General features: G+C 33.9%; 1 pseudogene across 1 annotated transcript; it reads right to left on the bottom strand.

Moving 5' to 3' along the window:
• Positions 1-848: 848 nt before the first annotated feature.
• LOC149557563 (4-coumarate--CoA ligase-like) lies at positions 849-22021 on the bottom strand (annotated as a pseudogene). The gene is made up of 7 exons (XR_016352403.1): positions 21487-22021; positions 20885-21366; positions 19613-19836; positions 19371-19516; positions 1250-1326; positions 1054-1156; positions 849-959 (listed from the first exon to the last, which is right to left on the bottom strand). The product of XR_016352403.1 is annotated as a 4-coumarate--CoA ligase-like (transcript).
• Between the last annotated feature and the right edge of the window lie 1478 nt (positions 22022-23499).

Genomic DNA, 23499 nt, shown 5'->3' with positions numbered 1-23499 from the left:
AGCTAGAAGTTAATGATTTTAAATATGATCAAGTGTACATCTAAGAAATACTAATAAAAAATTATATATTTATTTTTAAATACAAACATGTAAACACATATACATGTATGTACACGAAGTTGATGATTTTAACCATGATCAAGTGTATATGTGAAATAAATAGTAATAAAAAACTATATGCATTTATAAGTATAAACATGTAAACACATATATATGTATGTACACTTTATTATTAAAGTATGAAAAATGAGATGTGATGATCAAATTGTATGCTTTATATTTTTAAAAATGTTGTGATTTAAGAGAGAATAATTTTTAAATTGATCCTAAAATGTATAAACATTTATAGTTTTTACATTAACTACCATATCAACCACATTAAACATCTATATCTTTTACATTAACTACCATATTAGTTAGATGATTGGGATGTAACCTTTGGCTAATCCTTTAGCCTTTTTGTACTCTAGGGGCAGCCCCCCTATCTTTTTGGTTGCTATCTAATACTTCAAAAACTACCATATCAACCAAATTAAACTTCAATAAGAAATATAACATATGAATGGTCAAAATTTAATAAAATAGCTCAAATAACATAAGAATTCTCAAGATCTTGATATTCTCCTTTTGAAATGGAAGTAGAGGTGTTTTTTTTATTAGAGAATCTTCATAATCTTTGAAAAAAGATTGAAATACAAAAGAGGAAGAAATTGTAAGGAAATAAATCACCTTACATAAATCATCTAGTTTACTTGGATAATCATGACTATTAATTGATCTAAATCAAAGAGAGTTGGGATAAGTATTAGATAATTACATCAATAGCCAAATCTCTTGGTATCTATTTCTTATCCTTTTTGAAGTTTGGATTGCATATGGTTGCATAGTATCTTGCCTAACTGAGATTTGGGAATTGAATCTACAAAGTACACGTGATGCAATTTCTTGTAAAATACCACCTACATATGACCATACACTTAGATTAACATCATGAACAATTTTAAAATTTCAAATACATATTTCTTTATGGTAAAATTTATTTTTAATGTTCACCTATTTGGCAACGAATAACTTGATCTCCTTGGCAGTTATTTCTTGACCACCAGATGTGACCACAAATGCTACTGGCACCTCTCTTGTGACTTCATCTTTTTGCCTATGCCAAAAATAGTTATGGGTGTGACCATAATATATATAATTATTAGATTAAGAATTAAATTTAGAGAAATCAGGCTATTGATTAGGGTGCCAAACTTATGGGACTACTGCCACATCTGCAATAAAGGGATGATTTATCAAAATGGCTTCCAATTCTGTAGGAGCTACCTATTCACCAATATTGTTAGGTATTGCTTAAATATTTTAGAAAAATGGTTGATTCCTAAACTTAAAATGTTAAATAATCAAACTTCTTTTCTAAGTTTAATTTTTCATTGATATTTAAGATTAAATTGTTAAATTATATTGAAAAATATGTATCTAGTTAAGATAAAGGTATTACTAGTAGCTACAACTAACTTGTATTTTTATATCTCTTAAATCATATATGACATTTAGACTACAATTATATTTATATCTTCATATAAACTTACTTTCTTAAAGAAAAGTAAAATAGTTAACAATTAACTACCACTAATACATTAGGGGTCAATTTGCAACGTTAATTTGCGACAACAAGAAAAGATAATGTGGTTTTGGCTTTTTTTTTTTCAATTTTAGCCCGATGGTGTTGCAATTGCGACGGCAGACGTCGCAATTGTGACACCAGCGGGATATAAGAGAAAAAAAAAAGCCAAAAACCCTCATTTGAATGAAATTGCACAACACATGGTTCTTCTGAAAAGTGCGCGCGGGAGAATATTAGAACTCATTTGCATCAGGCATCCTTAAAACTAGTTCCATGGAGTTCATTTTTTGAATGCAATGACCCATTCTATTCTCTATGTTTGGGTGGCAACTTGAATGAGCAGATTGTTTACATATTTCCAATGCGTGAGATCTCCATTCACAGGTGAGTCCCAATGACTCAAAAAGATTTTAAGGCACTGGCATTTTGCGCACTTTGAGGCTACATTTTTTCAAGGCAGGGCACTATTTGCAACCTACGTGGATGTTTTATCAAATGGGAGCGGCTGGTTGAAGGAAGGGTGATTAGAAGGAAGAAGGATCTCACTGCCAATGTCTGGTATGTACATGTAAATGTGATAAATTTGTTTATTATTTCTGTGTTTTTTGGATTACTGATTATACATACCTCTATCGATGAACACATTTATTCCATCAAATAGGAGTCGACATCTTAGGGTAAAGCTGATGTGCATATTTTATTACACAATGCAATTGTTCTTTATTAATTCTCAGCTACCGAAAAGTAGAAAATATTTTTCTTTGCAAATATAAATCATTTTAAACAACATCCCCCTACTAACTATTGACAATTAAGTGCAAAATCACATATCAACATAATCAAAATTTCACACAAGCAAAGTTCAGTGAAATGAAAGCCAGGATAAGCATCATTTAGGGCATCCAAAGCTCAACAATTAGAATAGTTAAAATGCATAAAGAACAGAATAATAATGTCACATATTGTTTAGGCGGGAAGGCCTTTGTATTTATAAATATAAACTTAAGATGACATAACCTACATACCTTGAGAAATTACCTAGAGCTATACAACAAAATTAGCCACTTAAGTGAACCTTATAAGTTAGTTTTTGTTACTTGGAATAATACACCAAAACACACCTTGGGTGACCTTATAGAACGTAGCATTGACTCTCCATCTCCCCTATTAATGATAACTTCAGCAAGTCCAACAAGATCTCTAAAATCGAGAATTTTAACCTTAAACAACAAGTTGCCCAAAGCTGTTATCTGGTAATGGCTTCTACAATATCAACTTCAACCATCCTATCCAGCTTGTACCATCAAATACTCTACTGATGAATCTCAATATGTCTGTTCATGGTGTTTAAAACCCAATCACCCTTGCTGTCAGAAAATAGTACCACTAATTACTTGGAGATTCATAACCCAATACTCACAATAATCTTGAGTCAATGCAATTGTGGGTTTGTTCAAATTTATGACAGGAAATATTGCAATATTCAGAAGAAATTGTTCTTTCACTAAAGAGAAGGCACAGGAAATGAAAGTTACTCTGATACCATGATAATAATATGAATAAATTGATAATAACAAATTATTAATCTGAAGGCCATTACTTATATTTCTATTGCTGCCTGTTATATATTTTCTAAGTCCACCCTCATTCTAATATATATACGGACAGCCACTTAAAAGTCATACTTTATTAGTAACGACCATTCATACAAATGGTGATCATTCATAATGAAAATTAATTATAATTATGTTTATAACTTTATATATATGCATGTATGTATGTATGTATGTGATGCAGAGGAAGGGTGGTGAACTTCAAATGCACAAGAAGATTTATAAACTTGAGAGATTTAGGCACTCTCGCCTACCCAATCCCTTAAGTGACTTGTAGGTTTCACTTCTTAAACTTATCTCCTAGATTTCCCTGTGATGTTTTGGACTCAATATATTCCAATCCTCTTGGATTTCAAGACTTTTAGAGTTCTAAGTTAATACCAAACTCCCACACTTCACAATATCCTTTAATCTATCCTAGAGACCTGACTGGCAGCCTAGTAGCCCAAAAACCTTTGTATGACTATTTTGGGCCAACACCAACATATTTCTATGGCAGATGCTCTATTTTAATTGCATAAATTCACCAGATTAACAAAGGAACTATATGTAAGACACTTCCTAACACCTTCAACTCTTGGAAAATGCCTACTTATACTATCAAATGGTCAATTCCAAAAGGAATTAGCCCCAAGAATTTTGCAACACCCGAATCCCCAAATCTAGACTCCAAACCCCTATTTTAGGGCCTCCTTGATCTCTTGTTTGCACATACTCTTGTAACCAATTAGAGATGGGTTCACCATCTACTGGACATCACATAATATTCCCAATCACCACCTATCTCCTTTGCTTGGCAGATTAGCCGCTGCTACACTTTGTCACACCTTTACAACACATGGTCGGACTGTTCTCAACAATGATCACCTCTGTCCCAATGAATTCTACATATGCATGGTCAATATTATATAATACATGTTAAATTGATTTATTCCATGAATATCAGGCCTACATATTCATGGAATGATCACCATTTCTCTTAAAATCCGACTGTGGTAAAAAAATGGTTAAAGAAAATTACTGTTACTTCAATAGGCGCCACAGCAGTGAATTCAAAACAATATGGAATTCATCAACTAGTAACTGCAATAGTTAAAGAAACTCTTGTCAAATCCTATGAACTCCAATGAATCAATAAAGACTTCCAAAAACCAAAGAACAGTAGAAATTTCAGAGTTTTTTTATTCACCAATGTTACAAACCCGCACACTAGTCTCATTCACTGTCACATAACAGAGACTCCACAAGATTAAATAAGTTAAGAAACTATCTCAACCAACTTGTCATTGAATTGAGAATAATTCATTAAAAAAAGCACAACTAAACTCTAACTTCACTCCAATCCCAAACTAGCCATTTATGTTTAAATATTTGAATATTTAACTAACAAAAGGTTTTATTTGAATATTCACCCTTAATTTTAATGTCTTGGGATTACCTCCTACCCAACCTAGACTTATCAAACACTATTAAAAGCATTATTAAACATTACATCCCAATACTTAGTCCTTTGAGGACATGACCAACATTACACAATGAAGAGTAGTCCTTTAAGGACCTTGTAAATATGCCAATGTAGTGTACTACTTGAAGGTCATGATCGATGCTAGGTTCTTCCAACTGATCCTTGGACTTCACTTATACATTCCACACCTCTGATTTTCTTGGAGAGTTTTGAAGGTCTTCATGATCCTTAAGCCTGACTTGAGTGTTTGAGGTGCTCTTGCACCAGTATATTTATTATTTCCACATTTATATTAAATATACAAATATATATTCAAACTCATATCCATTCCAAATAATAACCAATATAGTTCATATAGAATTCAAGATTAATTCTATATTAATCCATTACTGATCTGACTAAAACTATAACACTGACAGCAATATCATAGATTCATGAATTCAAATACAATTGGCCACAAACAATATAGGTTTATAGAACATACAAGTATATACCTATGCTCCACGGTATAATGGCCCGCCTAGGGCAAGACATGAAAAATAGCAAACTGCATTTTTTCAACCCAAAAAAGATATAATATGCTATACATTGAATGCCCTCAAAAGGCTATGAAACACTATGGGAGTTCAAGAAAATGGCATGTTTATTCAAGAAACCCTAGTTTTGGCAGTGAACAGGCCAGTGGGTTTGGAATTTTATTACACTGTGCCAAACTATTCACAAAGATCTACCAAAACATATAGAGCAAGGAATCAAAGAAAACTAACTAAGAATAGCAATAAATTGTGAATTTCAATTCATATTAAGGTAGTTTCTCGAGGTGCAAGCCAAATTGTGACAAAATTGCAGTGTAAATATTATTGCTTGCTATTAAGGTTTGAGAAAAACCTCAACCAATACATACACCAGGCCTTGGATGACCTTATATATCTCCATATGCCATGTTCCAACTATTGGAACTGACCCATAACCACCTTTGGAGATTTTGTAAAATCTTTCCCAAATGTTGAAGTTAAAATGACAACTTTACAACTTTTCAACATCTTGACTCCTATCAACCTATCATCACCTCAAATCGATGTAGAATGCCTTCCTCGGCTACACGAACCATGTCTCCATCCTTTTCAAAAAATTATGCTAAAAGTGTTAGATGATACTCATCAATGGCAAGTTAAAGCAATGTAAAGTTCTTCTTTGCCTGCAACACATATAACAACAATGTAAACTTATCTTGAAACTTCTTCTTTTCCTGCAACACATATAACAACAATTATAAGTGCTTGCAAGGTATATACTTATGAATAAATATTACATCCTGATTTAAATGTATGAAAACAATTTTCATTCCTTTTAAGCTTCATTCATCTCGAGGTGCAATTCACAAACTCAAGAATAGTGGCTTTTGTTCTTTAGGATACCTTTAGGGGAAGAGTATGTGAATGCCCCCTCATGTCTGGAGTCCAGTTTAGAGGAGATGGCTATTTATACTACTAAGGTTTGTTGAATCTAATTCTGAATAACATTGCTTGCTATTGTATCATGACAAAAATGAAAGAAAATGATTTAAGAGTTAAAAGAACAAAATGGATTTTTTGAAAAGGCTTTAGAAACTTTCAAGTAAATACTATTGCTAATGATTTATTGCTGCTCTATTTTGGTATTTGATGATTGTCCATACTTAAACATTTAATGTCATTATGGTTATATAAATGGATTCTTTACCTTAGAACACTATCATCTTCAAAATCCCATATGAAATCTATATGACCATATCATTTGTTCAATATGCCCTATGGACGTCCCTATCTAACTTTATATCTTTTAATTGCATATAATAACTAATTTATGTGCTTTTTCATGACTATGTTTGACTCATATAATTGTGATCTCTCTAGCACTATGTTGTCATTTAATATTTCTTGCTAAAGCTTGTAAATTTTTTTCCTTTTGCCATGTCATGTAATATGTCTTTCCTTGTAGCTTATATGTTTTGAAATTTTTGTTAGGCCTTGTAGCTTGTATGATTTGATTGCTGGAGAGCTTCTACAACTAAGCAAGAAGGTCGTTGCACGAGTTATAGCCACATGTTCGGGTATGAAAATTGTATATTTTTTAATCTAATGTATATTTTAACTAGACTTGTAGCTTATATGTTTTGAAATTGTTGTTAGGCCTTGTAGCTTGTATAATTTGATTGCTGGAGAGCTTCTATAGCTAAGCAAGAAGGCTATTGCATGAGTTAAAGCCACGCGCTCGGGTATGAAAATTGTTTTTTTTTTATTCTAATGTATATTTTAACTAGACTTTTAGCTTATATGTTTTGAAATTGCTTTTAGTGGCTTAATGTTGTAAGGTCTCTTGAAATAAGACCTTCAGGCGGTTGGTCAAAGTTTTACAAATAATCTTAGGAATAAAGTCAAAGAAAGTATTTTAAAAATATTAAAGTATTTAGCTAGGTCTAAGAAGATTTGTGTACTTTCGACAGTTTTGCTTAGTTTTTGAAAGTTGCAGTAGACCGAAGTTTTCATAGCCCAATTTTTGCTTCTTGCAAGGAACGATCATGTTAGATAATATAAGTGAAGAACAAAATAGGGAGACAATCGCTAGATTGTGGTCTAACTTGAAAAGAAAAGGTGATGGAAAATGTTATTGTCCTTGCAATATTTATAAGGGCTTAAACCGTAGAAGACTGCTAATCAAAACAATTAAGAGACATTGTAGGGAGAATGGTCACATTGAAGGGGGGCATGACTATCATCCACTGGTAAGTCGTTCATTATATCATTTGAACAATTTATATACATATGAAATCACTTGATGATGAGTTGATGATCATGATTTATTTATGTTAATCAATTTTATATAGGTTGATCTTCCCAAGGAAGTACATGATATGAACTACAACAATCCAAAGAATATGGTTTTCGAAGGGGAGGAACATGGAGGTGCAAATATCCAAGGTGAAGATAATGATCCCATGGAAGATGGCGATCATGCGCCAGAAAACACAATTGAAGAGGATGGTATAAATACATTGATCCATGACACATCTAGTCCAAGTGTATCTGATCATGATGATGATGATAGCCTTGATGTACCTCTACTTCAGAAGGCATACCAGCCCCTATACAAAGACTCCCAAACAACTCTTCTCTCTGTTGTATTGTTGTTGTTGAACTTGAAGGTTATGAATGGTTTATCCAACATAACAATGTCACGTATGTTAAGGTATGTCATATATTTCTTTATAGTTAACAAAGGGTGAATAATGTACCACTAATATTGTTTATATTAACAACTTATATTTTTTGTTGTAGATTGATAGGCGAGTTTCTGTTACCATCATCAAATATTCTACCTCACTCATATCAAGAATTAACTGCTGTTATGAAAGATATTGGAATGGAGTATGAAGCAATACATGCTTGTCCCAATGATCATATTATATATTATAAAGAACATGAATTTGCAACACAATGCCTTGTATGTCATACGAGTAGATATCGAACAGATCGACTAATAAAAAAGGTGCCTCAAAAGGTTCTTCGTTACATCCCCATTATTCCACGGATGCGACAATTATTCAGGTGTAGTAGCTTGGCTCAATTTATGGATTATCATGCACGCAATAGAAGTCGAGATGACATTATTCGAATCCCTGCGGATGGTTTGACATTTATGCACATAGAGGAAAAGTGGCAACACTTGAAAGAAGAACCTCGTAATATCAGGCTTTCATTGGCAGCAGACGGTGTCAATCCATTTGGAGAGATGAGACCTATTTACTCGGTGTGGCCTGTTTTTGTTATCAACAATAACATTCCTCCGTGGATGTCAATAAAGAGGGAACACATTATGTTGGCAGTGATTGTTCCAGGTATCTTATCATTTGATAGTTATTAATTTATATGTACTTACAAATCTTGCAGTAAAACGGTCACAATACCTATGTAATGTTAGTGTTCATTCAAGTAGGTAAATATCAAGTAAAAGATATGAATGTATATATTGAGCCTCTTATCGACTAGTTGGTGGAGTTATGGAATGGTGTCACTATGTATGATGTATCTAGACCAATACGACAAAGACAATTTCAATTCCATGCAATACTTGCATGGACAATACATGATGCCCCAGGGCTAACACATTTTTGTGGTATGTTATAGTGAATTCAAGTTGTGCACAATAATTCTAATTATAAAAATCAACATATTTAATAATCCAATTACATCTTTATCTTGTAGTTCTTCAAACAAAGGGAAAATTTGCATGTCCAGTTTGTGGTCCAAAGATGAAATCTCATCATTCAAAAATTTTAGGAAAGCAGGTGTTTGATGAGTGTAGACACTTCCTCCACTGGAATCATAAGTATCGAAGTACGGAAAAACATCTTTTCAATAGGAAAGAAGAGACTACATCAAAGCCACAAAGAATGACACCTCGCCTATGGAAGTTGGAATATAATAGAATTAATCGTCGAGGTAATGCCATTCCACCTAATGGTTTATGTTTGTAATTTATATATTTCTATTTTGATTTTTGTTGACTAATTGTGTAATTGATGATCATGAAGGTCGTCAAGGCAATACTGACAACCTTCGAAAGGGACTAAAAAGCTATCCTAGACAATTTAGTAGGTTGCCCTACTACGAGCACTTACAAATTGTGCATTTGTTTGATACTATGCATATTGGAAAGAATATAACAAAGACATTGTGGAAAATATTGGATGGAAGGCGTGACAAAGAAAAAATTGTCAAAATTTGTAATGACATACATGAATCCAATCATATTGCATTGAAAAATTTCATTCACTCAAATAGCAACAGAGATTAGATTAATATAAGTGCCCTTCCATGGTTATTAACGGAGCAACAAAGTGATGCCATAAAAGAAGTCATACGAAAAATTCGATTTCCCACAGGATTTGCTGCGAACATAAACAATCTCGTATCAAAAAAAAGTGAATTTGGGCCAGGGCTCAAAATGCATGATTGGCATACTTTCGTCAAGGTAAGTTATGTTCTTCTGTATTTACAATATATTCATAAACTACGTGAATTGTTCATTATGTTATGTTAGAAAACAATGAAATGATTGGTTTGTAATTACTGCAGTACGTGCTTCCTCTATCTCTCCCAGAGCACTTCAACAATAACATCAAACAAGTGATATACAATCTTGGAAAATATATGAGGTAAGCAGTAATATCTATTCAATTTGTTGTATATATTTATTATATTCATGATTTGTTTTTCTTTCTATGTAATCTATTGCATATTATTTTGTAAAGTCTCATATCTATATATTTTTTGTGACTTGAATTTCTTAATGTAGGTGGTTGTCATCTAAAGAAATCCATAAAGAAGATATAAAGTATTGGAAGAGAAGAATTCCTCATTTACTGTGTGAAATGCAAAAGTGTCTACCTCCAACTTTTTTCAATGCACAAGAACACTACCTCATACACCTAGTTGAGGAGATTGAATTGTGTGGACCCATACACACTAGGTCAATGTGGATGGTTGAGAGGCATTTGAAATCTTTGAAGGCTTTGGTTCGAAAAAGAGCACATCGTGAGGGTTCTATTGTAGAGGGATATATGGTATACCAGACTATGGTGTACATTACTGAATATCTTCCTAAGTTTGCATCAAATATCCATGTAGATCGCATTTGGGATCTCAAGCCTTTTAAAAAATTAGAAGGGGAGTACTTGATGGGGAAAGGTACATTGAGGAAAGTGAGAGGTAATAAATTATAAGATGTTATTGTAATAAATTATTTCTTAATCTTCAAAATAAATCGGTTGTAAGTTGTCTATTTTTTTTTTGTATAGGTGCTCGAGAGTGGGATGCACTACATTTGTATATTGCAAACAATCTTGATTGGATGATGGTATGGATTGAACGATGTCAACATTCTAGTCGCACATTAACATGGGAAGGTGTATCTTCATTGGTTAAAGAAGTTCATCGTAATTGAGATTCCCATGTTACGCAAAGGGAAATAGATTTAGCACGTGGTTCAAGAGATTTTCAGGTATGTACAAATTTATTAATCACCCGTATGTTTATCAACTCATGCTACAATAATTTTGATATGTTTCACATATTATTGCAGGTTAAACACCACAAGGCTATCTTCTGTAATGGTCAAAAATTTCACGTCAAAGTGTTGGATGACACGAAGAAAACTTGTGATTCAGGAATAACTGCAGTCTTTCAAGTGACTAATATTTCATCTAGAAACGAGTTACATCCTCAAGAGTCTGAAAATTGATACTATGGCATTTTGGATGAGATAATTGAGTGTGACTTTAGTTCCTTCAAATTAGTACTCTTCGTTGTCAAATGGTATAGGCTACGACTTAATCCAAATGATCCTGATAGAACTGTTATTGAACATGATAATGGATTTACAATGGTTAATACAAGGTTGTTTGAGCCAGTTGGGGATGAGCCTTATGTTCTTCCAAGCCAATGTGAGCAGGTATTTTACTCAGAGGTTCCACATAAACCAGGTTGGTCATTTGTTGTTAGACATGAACCGAGAGGAAGGCTAATAAAGTATAATGTGATGGAAGAAGAAGATACCGAAGAAGTAGAAGATGATGTAGATGGTGATCACGATCGGCAGTTATTGGATGATGTTCCTGACACAAATTTTCATGAAGAAGAAGAAGAAGAAGATGATGATGATGATGCTACTACTGATGATGATGAAGATGATGTTGATGATGACGACGACGACGACGATGATGGTGAGGAGGATGATGATGACAACGACGATGATGATGACGACGATGACGATGATGATGTTGATGATGATGATGTTGATGATGATGACGACGACGAGGATGATGATGATGGAATTTAGAGGTATGCCATCAATCCTTAATCTATTTAATATTCATTTCTTGCTAGAAATATATTTGTCTTATATATATGGTTACATAGTTTATTCATTATCTATTTAAAAGATACAAGTTTCAACTACAAATAGAATACTGCTAATCCATTTTAAAATTATTATAATGGGTTTTGGAAGAAATTACAGTTATCTTAATTAATATAAAATATCTAACTGAATTTCAAAATGTTATGCAAGTGGCTTTAGTCTAGGTGTTTCCTCGACCTCCACACACATCAAAAAACTTCAAATAGCATGTCCCCAAGGTGACTAAGCCCTCAACTCATCAACTGATACAAAAACCCAATTTTAGCCCTTCACTAGGCCTACTTCCCTAGTAGGCTTATAATGTGAGCCTGATTTAAGTGTTTTATTGTGTACCTTTTAATGTTTTTAATTTTTATGTGATGCTAATGATGGATGTGATTATGATTATGATGTGATTATGCTCACGATAATTGAATTACATTTGCAGGAAATTGAACCCCTTTCAGGAGCATCCCGCATAGTCTCATGGATCGATAGGTATAAGTCAATACTCCTTATAGACAATTTATTTAATACACTTATCAATAGTAAGATTGATGTCTTCTAAGATCTCTCCCATTTGCAGGTACCAGTGAATAGGTATTGTTTAGAAGTGTCTTCCTCGAGTGAGGGAAATATAGAAATAGAAGAGGAAAGTGAGACATGCAGTTTATCTAGAACAGGGAGATTAACTAGAGGTCAAAGGACTAGAAGGAAATTCAATAAATGCATGAAATTTTTCCTTGCTCAAGGGGGGTCATGTTCTTATGATGAGATGGAAGCTGACATCGAGGTGCCCTTGAGGTACCAACATCTACAGAAACATTGGGTACCCAAGGAACTTCCTCCAATAAACACTGATTTTTGTGTTAACGAGAGGATATATCGCATAGCACCATCATCACTACATGGTTTGGGCCTATTTTTTATGGATGGCATAAAGGTGTCTTACAACAAAGTTTCTAAATTGATGGAGTATGTTGGACCATGTTACGATTACAAAAGTTGGATGCATATTGTTAAATATAAAAAAAGTATGCGTAGGTATGCCCTCTCGGAAAATTATATACAATAGCAAGACAATAATCAAAGTAAAAGTGTGGCTATATACATTGATGGAAGGCCAAAAGCAACAGGGAATATTGTGGATTTTATAAATAGTACACGACCTAGGTCAACTATAAAGCAACCCAATTGCATATTTGAGGCGCGCGAGGGAAATCGTGTATTCATCTGTGTGATAAAATCAATACGTGCATGGGAAGAGCTTCTTATTGATTACAATTTGAACTGCATAGATACAAACAAGGCTACTATCATGGGGGTGGTACATACTATTAAACCAACTTCTAATCAATGACTCCAACATACCATTTAGTCAATAAATTTTGGCTAACATTTTTATACTTCATCTTTGACACAGGGGCACAATATGGAGCAACCGCCCGGAGGGGATGCTGACGATGCTCCTGGCTCATCTACACATGAGCAGGTAAAACTCATTTGTAATTGTGCAAACTAGATAGAAGAAAAATGTTATTTTTTTAATGTTATTTTCCTTATTGTTTTGGAGTAATTTTGATAATACTAATACTATTGTTGTCACAGAGGGCTAGTGGTCGGAGGGAGGGAAAGGAACCTGTAGTCCCTCAGCAGGCCCCCCCCCGAGGAGGACCCTTTCTATATTGATTTAGCAGAGACCGATGACCCGATCGGTTCGATTAAAATTAATTTAAAAAAAATTAGCAAAGAAATTCTACGTTTGGCAACCATAAAGCCTATGACTCAACAAATAAAAGATAGGGCATCTGAATTGTTGCACACCTCTGAGTCCTTAAAAGTAAGTATTAATGAAATTTTTAATTATAACAAGAGTTCAATAATGGTTTTTATGTTATGCTCTTTTATGGCATTAATTAAAATATGGATGTGTTGTCTTTACAGAGTTTTTTGCTTGATTTCGAGCCCCGTTCCCATGATGAGTGTGCTGCAAGTGGTTCAGGTAGATCGCATGTTCCATTCACCACTTCTATTTTCCACTGAATATATATAGGAATGATCATAATCATTGACAATACATGCTTGAACAATCATTTTTTTTAATGCTCTAACAATCTTGTCCATGCTAGTCCACGCGTTCTATATTTATGCATGCTCTAACAATTTTATTCTTCAGCTTCACATCAATTGAATCCTACAATGACGCTGCCTCCATCCAGGAAAACCACAAATCTCTTTTCGACTGCTGAGTCAGCAACATGCAGCTTACATGCATCAACTATTGCACCATCTGCTAGTACACAAATCCCTCTTTTTCTCTCTTATGACAGCAACAAACAGTTTCTTTTTTACAACTTTATAACATCAATTATCATTTGTTCTTTTATACTTCGATCATGACAAAGACTTATGAAACTTATGAAACTTTTTGCAATAGGACCTACAACATCATTTCCTGGATGTTCCTATGTTCTTAGTATGGGAACGGTGAAGGATGTCACATTGATCGTCAGCGACGATGAAGGCATTCCATTAAAAGTAGCCAAAGTTCCAGGTACTTTAAAGTTATTATTATTCTATAGTGATATAATAGTAATTTAGTTTTTGATCACTCTTCATCGACTAATGATCCCATGATTGTTTTGTAGGGAATGATCTTTTTTGGAGAAAACTTGGTGATGAGTGTTTGCGAATATTTGGGCCCACCATGTGTACCTGGTGGAACATCATATCCTAACTAAAACCCCAAACCACTATTTTGATTTCATATCATTGCTATAATAGTTTTCCTTTTCGTCCATTTCTTGAACTATATTAAAGGTAGCTTCACTTCATTTATGAGTCTAACATGTTTTTTTTTACTTAAAAGGTGGAATTAGCAACGCAAACCGTTGAAGGATGATCTTATAGAGAGCATGACCCAATTCTTTGGACCTCGTGCATTCGAGAGAAACAAGCTCCTTGAAAAAGCTGGTTTATGTTTGAAGTATATTAGGGACCAGTACAGAAAAAAATTACGAGATAACCCCAGGTACGAGCATCCGCCCTATGTTCCTGAGGCTGAGTGGCAGGCTCTGATTTTGGATGGAAAGTATAAAGCTGACAAGAAAAATAATATTACACCAGTGGAGAGTACAGCAAGGTATGTGATACTGTTGAGAATCTAATTATGTACTAATTAACCTCCATATTTATACTATCTAACATATTTCAAACTTTTCATAGATTGCCTGACACATCGAAGCCAACAAAGGCAAGACTAGAAAAGCACGGGACACACAAGCTTGGCTCTGGTGGTTTTTCGAAACTTCAAGCAAGAGTTGTAAGTATTAGTAAATGAAAAATTGTATCAATTTTTTTATATAATTTGAAGGGAAATGCTAGGAATCCCTTATTTAGCTCATCAATTATAAATAGGTCAATAGAATATAATAACAGTAGTGGATTTTCATATTCAATATAAACAATTCAACAATTGAAGTCAAGACTCTGTAATCTAGATTAGTGAAGAAAACTTGTGATTCACTGATATGACATTATTTAAAATCTAACCCTTGACTGAATTTTCCTCCAATAGTTGAGAATAAAGGCAGTGATTGAAAGAATGAGGGAATGCAGCAGCACTTGCAGCCATTTTTATTTCCAAAGAGCTGAACTAACTCTTACCCAACTTAAGAATTTGGAGAAAATATGTTGGTACAAGCAAAGCATACAAACATGCAACATTTATATAGTAGATTGCTCCATCAAAACTGCTCAATTTTTGTCCTATTATATTGTGATGGATATAGATGATTTGCTGTTGATATTTTAACTACCCTCCATTGGGGTATGAAACAATGCAAGTAAAATTCACCATACCACGCAAAAATGCAAGGCTCAGAGTTCAAGAGATGCCTCATAGAAGACGATAAGAGAATTGGTTTCCAACAAGGCTATAGAGCCGTGGCTGAATTGCTACGAGCTGAAATTAGTGTGGAAGGTTCTAATACTGATGCATCTCAGCCACAGGTAAATAAGCTAAATGAAATTTATTTCAAATTGAATACTTTACCAATTAGTCTATTTGATGTTAAGTTCCAATATAAAGTGAGTATATTTGTTTTAAGCAAGCAATGATAACAATGCGCAAGATGTTGGAATGCAGCCTGACAATACTTCTACACAATCTGTGGATGTCGAAGGTTCGCATGATGTGCATCCCAGTGGTGGAGGTATACATTTTCTATTAAATTTTTTATATGTAATTGCAATTGGTGTTTGGATTAATGTAACATTTTGTATAGCAGTTGTAGAGGATCGAGGGGTCGATGTTCATAACCGTGTTGATGTTGAGTCCAGAAAAAATGATGTGGTCAGATTAGGTAAAGAGACACAGTTATGTTATTTAAAATAATTAAATACTTGTAACAATTATAATAAATTATTTTTAATTGAACTCTTTTATTTGTTATTGCAGAGGACCCCCCTTTGCAACAGCATAGGAATTTGAGATCATCAAGAACAGAGAACAGAACAATTGATGAGGGGGGAATTGATGATGACACTGATGCTCCTCTTAGAGCTTACATAGAAAAAAGAAATAGAAAGAAAAAAAAGAAATGATTGTCACTACATACCTTAATTGATAATGACTGTATTTTATGTCTCAATGAATTTAATTATGTGCTAATGAATGTTCATGAATTATGTGTTAATGCAGAATATTGATGAATGTTGCATGTTAACGAATCTAATGTGTTAATGAATTTTATGATGTGATATTGATTGAATTTTATGATGTGATATTGATTGAATGTTACATTTTATTAATGGTTGAAAGAATGAATGAATGTTAGATGTTAACGGGGAATGTAGAGTGATGTTAGGGGGAGGGGGGTGGGGCCAAATGAGCTTCCACCTTCACGTGGTTGGCCCTATTTAGTAGATAATATTAAACTATTCTCGAAACAAAGTGAAGCTCAATAAGATGTAAGTGAAGCTAAAATTGGCACAAATAGGGAGTCTATATGATGTAAGGGGTCATTTGAAGTCCTAGGGTGTCCTAGGAAGAGTTATGGGTGGATGGTAGTGTTTACATGATGTAATAGGCTATTAAAGCCCCTAAATGATGTAAAATGCACTCAAAGTGCAAGATCCGTTATTTCCCGCTCCTTCCCCAATATCAAATGCTTTAATTTTGATCTCCCTGAAGTCATCTCAGAGGCTCCCAATTACACCGATACATGGATGCAAGAACACTGGCAACAACCTCATGTGTTAATAGGATATGGCATAAAGCTGCACAAGATAGATATTTTTGTTCTCAATAAGATATCACAGATAGACTTAAGACTTGATACATATTCCAAATTGAAATAAGTCACCATCTTTTCCTGAAGTAACCAAATTGCATAAATATGTTACCTTGGATATTTTAGTCTTACAATTTATGTACAGATTATTTTATAGTATGATTAAGTATTGTTAACTGTGTATATTTACTATTTAGTTGTATAGGATACTTAATGAAATAAATTAATGTAACTTTTTTTCTTTTCTTTTTTGTATGGAGTTACCCAGCCCCAAAAAACATTGTTGTATTGGTATGTTGTATGCAACTACCCATTCCCAATTATGATTCCAATTTGGCAACTTAGGAGTTGTGAGAGCAGTTCAAATCACTCACTGGGGAAGATGGTTCATAATCATTTCCCCACTTGCTTCCTTGTATTGTCATAATTGGAACATAGGCATCTCTCTCTAATTAATGCTTACCTCTAATTTATTAACCGTATTGTTACTATGGATATAACACAATTAAATTTAAATCTCTTGATATCTGGATCATCAATCCAAGCATGGCTGTAGAGAATCGTAGCTCTGTAGACACCAAATTTGAACAGTCCACTTGCAATTGAGAAATAGATTATTGGTAGTGTCCTCATCTACTTGATAGATTGAGCATGCAGAAGCTTGGTAGGTGCCTCAAACCTAGCCCTAGTTTCATTGCCAACCATAAATTTGGTATATACACGAAAGCTGTTTTGATCTTGCGAGCATTGAATATCAGGATCTCCATTTGACTTCTCGTTATTAATACCTTGACTCACTACTGCTGGATAAACAACCTAGTTGAAGTCTAGTGCAAAGAGGTTGCTGGCTACCAAAGATTTGATAAGTGTTACGAAAATATTCACTGTAACAATCTCCTTCTAAATTGAACTCCCGATGAATATTAATCTGGAACTCTTTTGGCACCATCTTTTTTATTTGTTTTTTAATATTCTAAATTCCTACTCTAGCCTCATTGCTCTATTTTTGTTTTTATTCTATTTAATTATATATGTAATATTACAATGTGAAATTCAATGTTCAGATGTTTGTGGATGAAGTAATGGAACTTATGGAGCTCACTTCTTTGAGAGGTGCCTTGGTTGGGCTTCCTAGACTGAATGGCCTATCTACTGAATAGCGTAAGTGGTTAACAATAGCAGTAGAGCTTGTGGCTAATCCTTCAATTATATTCATGGATGAGCCAACTTCAGGCTTGGATGCTCGGGCAACAGCTATAATTATGAGAATAGTAAGAAATATAGTTGACACGGGGAGAACTATTTTTTGCACAATCCATCAGCCTAGTATTGATATCTTTGAGGTATTTGACGAGGTAAAGATTTGGTTTTCTTAAAATAGCTTTGTGAAGTATTTTAAATTGGCATCTTCTTAAAGCTAAATGAAATATGATGCAGCTATTCTTAATGAAGTGAGGAGGTTAGCTTATCTATGCAGGTCCACTTGGTCACAATTCTAACAAACTTATAGAATATTTTTTGGTAAGATGCCATCCACTACGGTTTTATTCTATTGAGAGATTTAGATCTAAATCTGGTACCTTTTGATGAGCAGTTTGAATTTTGGAGTTGTAAGTAGTCATAGTTTATTGTACTAGAACCAATAGGAAGTTGATTTTATATACAAGGAATTGGTCATGCCGGATAGTGTTGACCACTAAGCTTTTAGCAAACATTCTCAATACGTTGAGCTTAAGAGTCAAGCACTAGCTGCAATCATCATATATGTTTCAGCTAATTGAAAATGATTCATGTAGGCCATTGAGGGGGTTCCACAGATCAAGGAAGGTTATAATCCAGCTACGTGGATGCTGGAAGTAACTTCTATGTCAGAAGAGCACCGTCTAGGTGTCAAATTTAGTGAAATCTATAAATCATCAGACCAGCTTAAAGCACAATTTTTTTTTTTTTTTTTACTCCTTCCACCATCGCAATTGCGACGGCGTTTTCGTCGCACCTACAGTAACCCCGACGCAATTGGAGGGGTTGGCGTCGCAATTGCGACGGAAAACACGAGAATTGTGATGCGATTGCCGTCACACCTACCCTCCAATTGCGACGGGGTTGCTGTAGGTGCGATGGCAACCTCGTCGCAATTGTGACGAAAAACACAAGAATTGCGACGAGGATGACAGGACAACAAGGTCGCTACATAGTGACGGATAGGCATCGCAATTGCGACGCCAAGGGTAGACGTCATAAATTGTGACTAAATAACCACGACGTCTATGTCTGTCGTAGTGGTGACACATTGCTGTCGTAATTGCGACACATAGTCGTCGCAATCGATGCCAAATCTATTAGTGTACTAATATATAAATCATTCACTATTAATATATGTAATATTAGTTAAATAAATTTTAACTAGACCCAATCCGGAATGTGAATTGAACCTGGAATGCCTTGTATTTGATAAGCTCTTTCAGATGGTCCACAACAAAAAGCTCGTCATTGTCATCAATGTAACCAATGTCACCAGTATGCAACCATCCATTCTTGTCTATAGTTTTCTTTGTAGCCTCTAGAATGTTTAGATACCCTGTTGGTCAAACTAAAATTAATATTCTATACACTTTTGCACATATTATATTTCGTATTTTACCAATAGACAAATTAAATTATGTGCAATATATACCTTTCATTAATTGAGGGCCATGAACACATATTTCACCTGACTGACCATGAGGAAGCGAAAGTCTAGTATTCAAGTCAACAATCTTGATTTGGGCATTCCTAACCACAGTTCCAACTGAACCAAATTTAACTGTGTATGGTTTCTTCAGATTTAATTGTGTATGGTTTCTTTCCAAATGCAAGGCTCGTCGTTGCTACTGGTGCTAATTCTATCATGCCATATACCTGTATGGTGGATCATGATTAAGTGTGATTATATAATAATTGAGTATTTTCTTAGGAGTTGATAGTATATATAAACAAAAGTATTAGTAATGGTCCTCCTCAATTTTCAGCATTTTAAATTCCCCAATAGTATGGTAGATTTTCACTTTTTTTTATAATTCATATATGATTTCAAAACTCAATAGCTAGGTTTTTGGTAGTTGGGTAATGTAAAGAGAATAATTGTGCACTTAAAGGTGGAAAAAAGCCATTATTTTCTATAATTTACTTGATTTGTATATCACAAGATTATCATATGATCTTTACAGAAGTTAAGAATAATAAATGTGTACACAAATATCTATGTGCACAAGTGCACTCCACTATGGGTACTAGTAAAGTAATTTAATTTTTTCAATTAAATGCATTGCCCTATTAGATTATACAACTCTTCTAATATGTATATAAATGAGTCACTAATTGAAATGAATTATTTTAATAAGAAAGTTGTTAAACTTTTTCAATTAAAAACTTTGTCCTATTAAGTTGTACAATTCTTCTAACCAAATACTAGTGAATATGAAAATGAACAACTATTACTTGATATGACTTTATTTTACATAAAAATTCTAAATTAGTATGTATTTTAAAGAATAACTAAATCTAGTTCCTACTTTACAAAATAAGTTATGTTTCACTACTTATTAGTACATTTGTCTCTGTCTCAACTAGTATCAGGTAGGTACTTGGTGAAGAGAAACTTTGCTAAAGATCTTGATTATTCTGATTTTTGTTTCAATTTTTTATTTATACCCTTATTTTATAAATTACTTGCCTATATCTATATCCCAAATTGTTAGATTAGAAAATAGACAAGAAGAAAACCACACTTAACAATCTGATCAATAGATCAATCAATAATAATAAAAAAATCACATGATCAATCAAAACTAAAGAAACATAATACAAACTCTTAAATGACAAGACAAGAATTGAAAACAAGAGAATTTTTTTCATCTACAACCAATTCAATCCCCTTATATTAACTATTTCTAATGAATTTTCTAACCTGGGCAAGGGTTGCATAGGGAATCCTTGCCTGAAGTGCCGTCTCCAAATCTTTCCGAAGAGGTGCAGCCCCGGAAATGAGCATTCTCATACTCGACACATCATATCTCTCCACTTCTCCACTCTTCGCCATGTCCAACACCAGCGGTGGCACCAACGGCGCAACACTCACTTTGTATCTCTCTATCAACTCTAACAACACACCCATCTCATTAAATTTCTCCACTATCAAAATGGCGGCGCCGCTTTTGAGAGAGCAGAGCACCATATGAAGAGCATAGATGTGGAAAAGAGGCAACAAGCACAACATGACGTCATCTGAATAGAGATACATGTTGGGATTTTCTCCATCCACCTGCTGAGCAACGTTGGAAACAAGCGCCGAGTGTGTTAACATCACACCCTTTGGAAGCCCAGTTGTACCTGGTGAAAAGGGCAGCGCCACAACTTCCTCAACTCCCACTTCATATCCCACTTCTGAATCTGTTTCCAATTATCCAAAAATCTAATTATGGTTAAAAACCAATTCCAAAACTTCATTATTTGTACTAAAAAAATTAGGTTATTATTGTAACATCACTATATATAGAAAAGAGTTCATACCTTGTTCTTGAGCAACAACACTGAATGCTATGCATCCCTCTGGTGGTGGGTCCTCAAGCGTAACAATTGTAATTTGTTGCTTCACATTTTTCAGCTTCTCCACATATGCTGCTCTTGTAGTGACGATCTTGGCTCCCAAAATATGGACTTGCTTTGCAATCTCCCCTGCTGTATAGTGAGGATTTGCAGGAGTGATGATGGCGCCACTGAAAGAAACGTGACTACAAATTGAGAGCAATTGGGGAGTAATATCATTGTAAGATCACCATGCCCAACGCCTAGTTTGGTTAAACCAGCACCCACACATTTGCTCATTGACATGACTTGCTCATAATTGTAAATTTTCCCTGTGGATCCCTCTATAATGCACGCTTTCTCTTTGAACTCCACCATTCTTTGGAAACAGTAGGCGTGCAATGGCATGTGATTTGGTATTGAAATGTCAGGAAGGTTTGATCTGTACACGAACTCTACTTCTCCTTTTGCAGCCATTCTTCTTCTTATTCCTCACAGACTCTTGAACAGGGTCTTCTCAAATTGCTTACAATTATTGAGTTTGTTGGTACAATACTACAACTTGCAGTGTGTATATATAGACAGAATATCTGAAACAAGTGGAGAGAAAAACTCTGAAGCTCATCGACAAATTTTAAGTCAATAATGCACCCACATGTAAAATGAGTGTTTTAACTTGTGACCAGGCTCTCCGAGGATTTCGCACACAAACATCCATCTACAGTAACATCCCTAGGCGAGTTTCATTGTTTAAATGTGGAACATGGTTTATTCAATTTATTTAAATAGATGTGAAAATTATGTCACTGAAACAAATAATTAGAATTAATTTATTACCACGTAATGAAGGATTAAATAGGCAATAGTTGAATGTTGAATGGACATAGCATGTGATGTTTATTGCTCGTCATAAATTTCTTAATGTTTTGGCTTTTCTGGTCCAGATTTTTTTGGTTTTTGAAAGCAAAACCTGCGTCTTATTAACGAGGCCACAACAAAATATGTCGACATTGTTCAATAATGAAAGATACTCTTTAAAAAGTACTCATATTCTTCGTAAAAATCGCGGTACCATAAGCAATATCAACCACAAAAACATCCATCTACTTAGCCAAGAGAGCATATCAGTGTACACGGTGTTATCCTTTTTAACTTTTTCTTAACAAAAAAAAAGGATGAGTTTTTATTAAATATTATTAATTGCATTAAATTCTAGAGTAAAAGCTTTGTACATAAAGAGGAGGGCAGACAGATAGAATGTATTAAATTACATAAGCTTGTCGAATGAAAGAGATTTCTATCATGAAGTGAACACAAAAGATGCTGTCGTATGAAAAATATGTGTGCATGAAATTTGCACGTGTTTCCACATTTTTATTGTTGAAGTTTTAGAAGTGTAACATGTGTAATGATTAAAATTATTGTTTTAGAAATTTTACAAATTGTTAAATGGTATAAAGGTAAATGAATTTGAAAGAAATATTAAATTTGTATAAAAGTATGGTTTGTATATCAAGAATCATAGTGTTTGTTAGTAAGTCAAATGGAAAAAACTTTCAAAATTTAAAATAGTATAAAATGGGAGCTAAGATTAAAATTGGATATATTTTTCTCTTTAATTCAAAATATTATTATCAAACTTGAAATGTAGATCTTAAGTAACTGGTTTTCTTACAAATTTGTGGAGTTCAAGGTGGTCAAATTTGAGAGCATATATGAAGCAATTAGGGAAGGAGAATCTACGAAGGAGATGTCTAACCTTCCAACTAGATATGTCACAACATAAATGCCCAAACAAACAATAAGAAATCAACATAAATATGATTGGGCTATCATCAAGTTGGCCTACAAATGAAGATACTACATTATAATTATCAATTTACAACTGCTAATCAATCATTTACATTATACTTGCATTCATCAACCTTTTTGTAGTTGATCATCCTCCAAAATTAAGATACTTCATAGACCCTAGACACCACAGTTACTTCTCCCCAA

This window comes from Cupressus sempervirens, chromosome 5, assembly GCF_028749045.1.
Source record: "Cupressus sempervirens isolate cs-2001-9-10 chromosome 5, ASM2874904v1, whole genome shotgun sequence".
Taxonomy (NCBI): domain Eukaryota; kingdom Viridiplantae; phylum Streptophyta; class Pinopsida; order Cupressales; family Cupressaceae; genus Cupressus; species Cupressus sempervirens.
Note: the sequence above shows the minus strand (reverse complement) of the source record. Positions and strands in the feature narration are given on the sequence as shown.